This window comes from Stegastes partitus, unplaced genomic scaffold (genome assembly GCF_000690725.1).
Source record: "Stegastes partitus isolate 25-593 unplaced genomic scaffold, Stegastes_partitus-1.0.2 Scaffold153, whole genome shotgun sequence".
NCBI classification, from domain to species: domain Eukaryota; kingdom Metazoa; phylum Chordata; class Actinopteri; family Pomacentridae; genus Stegastes; species Stegastes partitus.
In genome coordinates this window covers 123,474-129,638 of record NW_007577884.1, presented here as the reverse complement: position 1 = coordinate 129,638, position 6,165 = coordinate 123,474, and positions in this window count along the sequence as shown.

The following is a 6,165-nucleotide window of genomic DNA, read 5'->3' as shown; positions in this document are numbered from 1 at the left end:
GTGAGGATTAAGCGGTGTATAGATAATGGATGGATGTACGTCTTCAAGGATCTCAAGCAGGTCCAGCTGCTACCATTAAACTATGAGAAAGCCTTTTCAATGCATGTGGCAGGTCACATAAGGACTGAACCACTTCACTGCTGTGAAACCCGTCAGTCTCCTCTAACATCAGTCATTATATCTGCAACTACTTCCGTCGTTTGCCCATCGAAGCACATCATCATTTGCACATTCTGTTCATGTGCACGTCTGAATCTCTCTTCTGTATTCTTGTAAACTGTGTCGACTTTCCTTCTATATTTTTTATATTTTTGTCTGACTTGACCTTCATGCTACACCCTACGCTAATGTTCTGGGTTGTCTTTTTGCTTTGTTGACTATTCATGCTGCTGGAACAGCTGAGTTTCCCTCTGGGATTAATAAAGTCAGTCCAAGTCTACTACTAGTCATTTCTAGTCCACGTGTTTGGTGTGAACTGGGCCTGGAGCGGATGCTGTGACCCGAAGAACTGATCCGAAGCAGACTGTGTTCAGCTGTTACAGTTAATGTGGATCAAGCTCATCTCATCAGACCTTATTAAAATGTTTAATATTCACATCCAGTAACAGCATCGACCCAAACAAAATGCATATTTATCCTTATAGCTGTTTTATTCAATCATAACTTTAAATGCAGTTCTATGTGAAGAACCTGCAGCCCTGATATGAGAAGCCCCACAGAGACAGATTCAGGCGGATGCAGCTCTCGGTGACACTCTCTTTGCAGAAATGTCTCAGTAATGGCCGAGACCAGGGGTGCACGAAATGGAAAAACTAAATAAATAAATGAAAATAGACGGTGTGATAGTTTGTTTCTCTGCAATTTATATTGTGATATGAAAAAAAGTCTTACCAGGTGACGTTAACTATTTGGAGAGAAAGAAAGTCCCAGAGCGATTGGGAGGATGTTGCAGCATCACAATGGAAAATAAATCACAGTTTTTTAAAAAGTAGAAAAACGACTTGAGTGCAAAGACTGATTTTCAGTGCAAACTGTTGGCAGCGGTTCTCAGGTGGTGTCACACTGGCAGAGGCCTCCAGAACGGACTGCTGACCGCATCCAGCTCTGCCTTTGCACTGGTCTCACAGAGCCACTGGTTTCAACTGGTTTCAACAGTAAGTTGTCTTTGGGCGACAGCGTCCTTCTGGCGCTGAGACATTTCCATACAAAAGGCTAAGTGATTATTACCAAGATGATAATTAGGGTTGTTTTTATTCATCTTGAGCTCATGATGCTGGTATTTATCAAAGTTGTTCATTTATTTTTGAGATACTTTTGCTTCCATGTTGGCCTCCACTTCTGCTTGAACCCGTATCAGAATATGACATATTAATAATAATTAATAATCAATCCACGTGAACAGACTCCAGAAAAACCGTGTTCAAGCTTTAGATCTGAGGGTTTTATGTTCTACGGCTTCTCTTTTAGATTACTCATGGAAAATGAGAACCTTGCCAGTTTTGTTTTTCGCACCGAGCAGCAAAAGCAGACGTAGCGTGATGTGTTTGAGTCCATTTCCCTCATGTCACAATGCGCTTCCTGTGATGTGTGCGCATGCAGACGTGGCAGTGTTCATGCTGAGCTGATGTAGTGTCTTGCAGCCCTGGTTGACGTCCTGCCACCAGGTCCTCTGGGAGGTTTCCAGGTGTATGCGTTGCTGGTGGTATAGGAGCAGCTCCCACCGGGCCGTCCCCCTGTGACGGCAGCTTCACACCGTCAGCAGTGGTGGAGGATGGCCTCAGATCATTTACTGACGTAGACCAAGTGTATGATGGTGGAAAAGTTCAACTGCACACAAAAGAATCTGCATTTAAAAGTTAGCGGTGCTCGGTGCCGGTTCTTGTTGTATCGGACTGTTCATACAGTCAGCTGGGGATGTTCATCTTATCACACATTACATGGAAACGCAGCCAAGCGGTCAGCTCCCTATTCACAGCCAACCGTTGGCTTCCGTTCCATCTGGCCCGGCTGCTGATTGGCTCCCAGCTTGAATGTTGCAGGTATGTAGCTCAAGAGCTTCCACACAACGCAGCCTTTCACACGGCCGCCGTGGTGGTTGTCTTTTGCTCTCGCTTCATTCTGAAGCCTATCTTGGTCCTGTCCGCCTTCTGAACCGATCCAACGTGCTAGCGCTCCGTACCGGGGCTACAACATGAAAAGCAGCACTTCTGTATGCAGAATGGTGATCGTGCTCCTCTCACCTGCTCCTGCTTTGTTCCTCGTTGTTTTATGTGATGCTGCAGTTCTTATTGTTTGAACCAGCTGCTGTCTTCATGTGTTTGCTTCTTCTCAGTGTGGCCCGGCTTTGCTCCAGCAGAGGCCCATGTCGTTGGGAGGCTGGGCCCGGTGACGCCTGCTAGTTCACTTTGCATTATTCTGTTTCCTGTGTGGCACCTTCCATGAGGAAGCACTCCTTATTGCAGTCTGCTTCTCCATACGTGGTCTTGGCTCCCTGGCCACAGCTCTTCCTGGGTGATCTCGGACTGACCAGTTCAGATTCTGTAATGGAAGTCCTGGACACGACGTCTTCTCAGTAAATCAAAGGCAGCTTACGGGCTGTCAAACTGTTGTCTGTCTCCTGTCAGCTGCATCTGACTCTTGATATTTGAGTCTTTGTGGCTGTCGGGAATGTCTTATCATTACATTGACAGGCTGGATAGTGATTCCAGGAAACCTTATCGATGCAAACCGAGTGCTGCAGGACTGGAAATGTGCCTGCACAGGTTCCCTACTGATGCCAGGAAACACAATCCCAGTGAGCGGCCACCGGGACAGTCTGGTGTCCACTTGGACTGACAGTAAATAATCATATGTGACTGTATAGGCAGGCAACATTAATGAAGGTCTGAGGACGAGCTGAAGCTTTATTCTCGGCTGCAAGAAACAGCCCCGGATCTGTCACAAGATGGTTTGCACACAGAACTCCAGGTTCCCCTGAGCCCCCTGTTCAGCACTCAGCCATGAGCACCCTCATTGTGGAACTCTTTTGTGTGATGGACCTCAGAATCTGTCCTGCACAGGCAGCAACGGGCACGTCTGCTGCCTCCCAGTGTTCTGTGTTGGTGACGGCCGGGCTCAGAGCACCAGGTGTTGAACCTCCTGCATGCTGTCCAGCATCAGTGGACCCGGTGAGGGCTGAGTTGCCGGGACGACTACTGGGCCTCTGTAGCTGCAATTAATAACTCTGTTTTTATTCCTCTCACTGGTTTCACTCATTTTCATTTGATTGTTTATCTTTGTGGGTCCCACAGCATTTGAAGTCCGTTTGTTTGATTAATTGGATTATTACAATAAAACATGTGGTTCATTATGAAGCCTTGTTATCATTTCTGAAATGGCGCCTCCTGGGGTTCAGCTCCCCCATGATTCAGTCCTTATTCTCATCTTCCTCTTAATGCTGCAGCCACAGCATGCTGGATTTTATTCAGGATGACTGTGCTGATTATGTGCTGATTGGTCATTAAGATCAGTGACTGTTACAGCGTGTCAATAGGCCACACTTCAGAAAATGCATTAAAACAATTAAAGAAGCAAATCGTCAGGTTTGAGAAGCTCAAGCTGATACTGTGAACTGATTATCAAAAGGCTCGTATTGATGATTTATTTATATGAATAAAGACATTGCTGTCATCCATTTTCCTATTTCCTGTTCAGGAGCACGACAGTCTTCAGCTGACGGCAGCAACCTGCTCAGACCACATCCCAGCAGGACCTGGGAACAAGGAATATGAAGCACTAATGTGTCGCTGATCAAATCTGCAGGAAATGCAAAAACCATTCAGGACTTAAATCACTGAAATCAGCGCCTCAGAAAATCAGACTGAGGATCCTAAACTGGACCCTGGACCCTTCACAGACCATCTGCAAAAGCTTTATTAAATGCCACCTTTTAGGAATGTCCTTGTCTACAGCAGCTACACATGGCAGCTACATGCTACAAAGCTGAGGTAAGTACATGACTGTGCATTTGGTGAGTAAAGCGATAAAGGCATGGTTAGGATAAAAGCCTGCCGTCCACCTCCCCACGCCTGGCGTCGCTGCAGTCAGCCGGGCTCCTGACAGTAAAGACTGCGTCCTGCAGCAGCACCGCCTGCTGACACTGGACATAAATCATAAGGTGGACACGCTGTGGCTTCAGCTGCCTACGACATCAGTTACACTGATTTATTTCCATATTTAAATGCTGCATTACAGGTTTTGCCCCCGTTCACACTTTCATGTTGTCAGTGACATTATTCTGAGATAAAGACTAACAACAGTTGTTAAAGCAAAATGAAAATCTGTGGTACAAGATACTGAAAATAAAAAAAAAACAGACGCTCTGCATAGAAATAAAGAAACTGTATTCCTAATCAGTAGGACAAATATAATGCCCAGTGTTGGGACTACAAGACTACATGTTAGGGCAGTCCGTAGTTACAAGTCAGATGTTGTTTCCTACAGAGAAATAAAAACAATGTCCGTTATTTACTGAGAAAGTTTAAAAGTTCAGGTCGAGACCCGACAGCATTATTTACTGCAAACGTGTATAAGGACTAATTCAGACATGAAGGCTGAGGACTTAAGATGCTAGACTTTATAATATTGTATATTGTGCCAATGTGTGAGTAACTGTATGTAGTTACAATTTAGTTACAAGTTACATTACTGTAGATCTGCATTGTTTGCTCTGAAATGTAAAAGTAATCACTAATTGCGTATAAGCCCTGAGTTAAAATACACTGCCAAGACTAAAAATGACCACACAAGTCTTCTGTTTCTGCTCGTGGTAGAAACGACATAGTGTGAGTTTAAAACTAGACCATCCTCGTATAGCCAGACCATAAAGCTAAAGCTGCAGCGCAACCAACTGCCCACACGGGAGGAAGGTGTTTCTCTCCTGAGACTTCAAGGATGGTTCACATTCATACAGGAGATGAAACCTCAGCATCACAGGCAGAGAAACCGCCGCTCATCGAGAAGAAAAACTTCTCTGCATCCTCGGATTCCGTCCTACCGTGTCCGAACAGCTTGAGGTAAGTTTTGTTTCTGCCTGGTAAAGTTGAGTTTTCCTACCTTAAGATCAGTTTAACGGACTGGTAAGCAGGTGAACCTGTTAGCACTGTTAGCATAGCAGCTAGCTCGTTGCTCAGGTGCGGCTAATAAACAAACCACAAACTGCAGGTGAACCTGTTAGCACTGTTAGCATAGCAGCTAGCTCGTTGCTCAGGTGCGGCTAATAAACAAACCACAAACTGCAGGTGAACCTGTTAGCACTGTTAGCATAGCAACTAGCTCATTGCGCAGGTGCGGCTAATAAACAAACCACAAACTGCAGTCAATGTACAAAATGAAGTGGAACCATAGTTTTGAGGAATTGTTTCTATCCAGTAACACGCACACCAACCTAAATGTCTGGAAATGTTTGAACTAATGCTTGAGATCTAGATCTGCAACAATTAACTGATTATTCAAGTAGTGGTGAGATATTAAATTAATCAGGATCTGTGTTGATCGTGGGTTTAACAATTTTTTTTATTAAAAAAAAAAAAAAAAAAAAGTCTAAATCATTTCAGTCTCTTAAATCTTCATTTTTCTAGTTTCTTGACTCGTCTGTGCTGCGTGTTATAATACAATTCAGCAAGACGTTAAACAAGAACATGTGAGGACATATCTGTGGATTTAGGAAACACTGATTACAATTTTTTCACCATTTTATGACATTTGAGTGATTAATTAGGAAAACAGGTTCATCTACAATAATCAGTAGCTGCAGCACTGTTAGGAACCTTACGGCTCCAGTGTCAGGTGCTCAGATTGTTCGGTCCTATTTTAGGGAAATATTTTATTTCAATGTGAAGATAATAAATTCTGTGATGCTAACATTCATGCTGAATGTTTAAACAGTCATGATTGTCTTCACTGTCCACTTATCTGTCCATGACATCAGCTGTTTGCGCCATAAAACTTAAGAAAACGATGAAAAATGTCCGTCAGTGTTTCCTAAAGCCCAGAATGACGTCCTTCAATGTCTTCTGTCCTGCAGAGCAAATGAGAAAAGAAACCACAAAACATCCACATTTAAGAAGCTGGAATGAGAGTTTAACCATCAGCCATCTAATTAGTAATTGACAGCTAATCGATTTA